Here is a 3,869-nt window from a genome sequence, read left to right on the forward strand (position 1 = left end):
TGTGAGAATAGACATTTCCATATTAATGAAATTGGATTGTTTTCAATTGATATTTTTTGATTGGAAAAGAATAAGTTCGTTTGAAATCTCACACTAGAAAACATGCCATGTCCAATAATCTATGCAGCGTCCTATGATCTATGCAGCGTCCTGTTAACAAGGACAAACCACGGAGGATCAAAACAAATGTTAGAGAAACAATAAGAGCAATTCTATAGAAGAATGAAGTTAGAAATATTGAGCAAGACCTTTTCAATTTAGTACCTAGTTTGAAGTTCGTCTTTTAGGAGTTTGTTCTTGACCAAATGAAGTTCATGGAGGATATTACTTATGCTCATTCGACCTTGTGGTGACTCTGTAGAGCATGCCACTCCAATATTGACCATGGAAATCAAACATTCCACAATTTTGCTGCCATTGTTCACTTGAATTGTTGTTGCTCTAGCCTCTTCTTCCTCATTGTCTAGGAGTACCGGGTCTGCAATCTCCATCACTCGGTCAGGCAAGGCCATTCTTGCGAAGTTATGAAGATTATGCCCTTCCTCAAACATGTTCTCTGTGGGTCTCTTCCCTGTTATCATCTCCAGTAACAAGATCCCATAACTGTAGACATCACCATAAGTTGACATCTCACTTCCGAGCCCATACTCTGCCATTAAAACAATTCACATTCAAAGCCCAAGGATCATTTTCCGCAAAAGCATATTGATACGAAAGAAAAAGGAAAAATCAACTATGATAAATATGAATTCCATAATATGAAAGCAATACATTCTACATATTCCAGTAAGATATTCCATTAGAAGGGTAAAGAGTTGTTACCGGGAGCTACATATCCGATGGTTCCCCTTACTCCAATTGAGCTACTTTGATTTGGATTGGTGAGCTCTGGGAAAAATCTAGCTAGACCGAAATCTCCAATATGGGCAACCATCTCACAGTCAAGAAGGATATTACTTGGCTTCAAATCACAGTGAATGATCGGCATTTGGCATTGGTGATGAAGATAATCGAGCGCACAAGCCACATCTATGGCGATGTTTATTCTTTGTACAAGGTTGAGTCTCTGCTGCTCATTTTGCCCATCATTTGTTTCTAGACTTGCATGCAACCACCTCTCTAGACTCCCATTTGGCATGAACTCATAAACGAGAGCTTTGAACTCATTCCCATGAAAATCAACACTGGAACAAGAAGTTATGATCCTAACCAAGTTTCGGTGTCGAATATTTCTCAAGGTTTCACACTCTGCCATGAAACTCTTGATGGCTCCACGATTTTGAAGGTTAAGTACTTTGATAGCAGCAACAAACTCCCGATCTTGAATGAGAATTCCTCTATATACAGAGCCAAAACTACCAAAACCAATTAGGTTCGCAGAAGAGAAACCGTCTGTTGCTTTGAGGAGTTTCTCATAGGAGACTTTCAAGAATGATTCTTTCAACACTGGAACTGTAGATTGAGCTGTTCTTTGCTTCTTGAACAAATAAATTGTAAAGAATGACAAAAGTGCTGCTCCAACAAGTACAGAAGCTGCTGTAATTGCCAATATATGTGAAAGAGGCATCTTATGTTTGGATTTCTTGGTGATGCAACTCGGTAGTTGTAGCTCAGAAATACCCCCACAAAGCCTATGATTTCCAACAATTGATATTGCACTTGCATTTGTGAAAACTCCCCCCATTGGTAACTCACCCTCAAAATCATTAAAGGATAAATTGAGAATCATTAGGGAAAATTTCTCTAAGAACGTCGGAATTTTTCCAGACAAGTTGTTATGAGAAAGTTCAAAGTTTTTAATACCTCTCAAAGATTCCAATGATAGAGGAATAGATCCTTGAAAAGAATTTTCCTGCATATAAAGGTTTTCAAGACTAGTGCAACTACCAAGACTGCTAGGAATTTCACCAGACAACCTATTCTCAGAGATATCCAATTCCATTAAATTTTTAAGGTTTCCAACCTCTGTTGGCAAGGAACCAGACAAACGATTCCGAGCTAGATTTAATGAAATTGACAAAGATGAGACCTTCAAGAGTTCTTTGGGAATGTTTCCACTCAAGTTGTTTTGGTAAAGGTTCAGCCACAACAGCTTTTTACAGTTAGCAAGCCTTGAGGGTATGGTCCCCTCTAGTCTGTTGTTCCCTAGGGAAAGATAAAGCAACAATGACAGGTTTCCGATGAAATCTGGAATTTTCCCAGAGAGGTGGTTCATTTCTAAAGTCAAAAATTGCATCTTTGGAAGATTTCCTATGTTAGTTGGAATTGTACCAGTGAATTGGTTACCTTCCATACCTAACGTCTCCAAGTTGACAAGGTTACCTATTGTTGAAGGAATAGTTCCATATATTTGATTTCTACCAAGTGTAAAGGCAAACAGATTCTTCGACAGGTTGCCAACAGATTCTGGTAACACCCCTCTAAATTGGTTTACCTCCATACCCAATGCTTCCAAATTGCTACAGTTGGCCAAAGAACCAATAAAGGCTAGGTCATCTGGTTCCCCACTTCCGAAATTGTTATGAAATAGACCTATCTTCTTGAGATTCTGTAGTCTTCCAAAATTAACTGTTATTTTCCCATTGAAGTTGTTATGTTCTACTTGAAATTGTTCCATTTTTGAAAAATTTGATATTGACAATGGAAGGGTTCCGGTAAATTGGTTAGCATTTAACTGGAGGAGTTGAAGATCAGGGAACATGAAACCAAAGCTTGGCGGAAGACTACCATGAAGTTGGTTAAAACCAACAGAAAAAACATTTAGGAATGAAAGATTATAAATAGATGGAGGGATCATACCGGAGAGTTGATTGCCACCCAATCCAAGTTGTGTTAGTTTTTTCAATTGACCCAAGGTATCTGGAATACTTCCTCCAAAAGAATTTCTAGCAGCAGAAAAGCTTTTCAGAGAAGTAAGATTCCCAATGAATGGAGAAATACCTCCCGTCAAATTGTTCTTGTAAATGGCAAGAATTGTGAGCTTTGGCAAGGAAGTAAGCTCTTTGGGGAATTTCCCGGCTAGTTTATTTTTACCAACATCAAGATATGTGAGGTTGGAGCAGCGGGATAAGCTAGCTGGAATTTCTCCTTCAAAGTTGTTGTTGCTCAGGTTCAAAATTTGCAACCTGAACAGGTTACCGAGTTCAACAGGGATTTCACCCTGAAAAGTGTTGTCAGAGAGCCACAACCCCCGAAGGAAGGTGAGGTTCCCTACATAAGGAGACAAGGAACCAACTAGACCTTGGGACGTCAAGTCTATAATGGTGACTCTCCTGTGCCGGTGACCGCATATGAGACCTTGCCACTCGCAGAAATGGAGAGAATTGTTCCATGAGCTCACAACCCCATGAGGGTCTTGCAAAATCTTTGACTTGAAGGCGAGCAACGCAAAACGATCAGTCTCGTTCCCAACAAAGGTACTACTAGCTGTAGTGGATGCCGGGAGTGTTCCAACATGTACAAGTGTCATGGCTACGACACATATGCCACTCCAGACGTAAAATAACTCGAGTAGCTGAAAACCCATTACTGAAAGTGGAGATGCCATTTTCAGATCTCTTTCTTTTTATTTTTTTATTTTTAGTATGCAGTTGCAAAGGTAGGCTTGGTTGCTGTGATTATTTATAACCTGCAATTTCCTTTCCTCCACGGGTAAGCATGAGAAAAGTTAGGGATAATGTAAATTTTTTCATGAAAAGATTTATGATCTTTGAATTACCTTGATTAGTGTGTGGTGTTTTATTCTAAATGTAATTCAAAGATTACAAAACTTTCATGATTATTTTCATGAATTTTTTTTTATAATACCTAACATTGCTGGGTAGGCATTGTCTGTGTAGGGTGGAATATGTGGGACTGTAAATGGGAAA

At 39.0% G+C, this 3,869-nt stretch overlaps 1 pseudogene; it reads right to left on the bottom strand.

Annotated features, from left to right (window-relative positions):
• Positions 1-257: 257 nt before the first annotated feature.
• Positions 258-3,547, bottom strand: LOC114272611 (putative receptor-like protein kinase At3g47110 pseudogene; annotated as a pseudogene).
• Between the last annotated feature and the right edge of the window lie 322 nt (positions 3,548-3,869).

This window comes from Camellia sinensis, chromosome 1 (genome assembly GCF_055761805.1).
Source record: "Camellia sinensis isolate YWXY chromosome 1, ASM5576180v1, whole genome shotgun sequence".
Taxonomy (NCBI): Eukaryota; Viridiplantae; Streptophyta; class Magnoliopsida; order Ericales; family Theaceae; genus Camellia; species Camellia sinensis.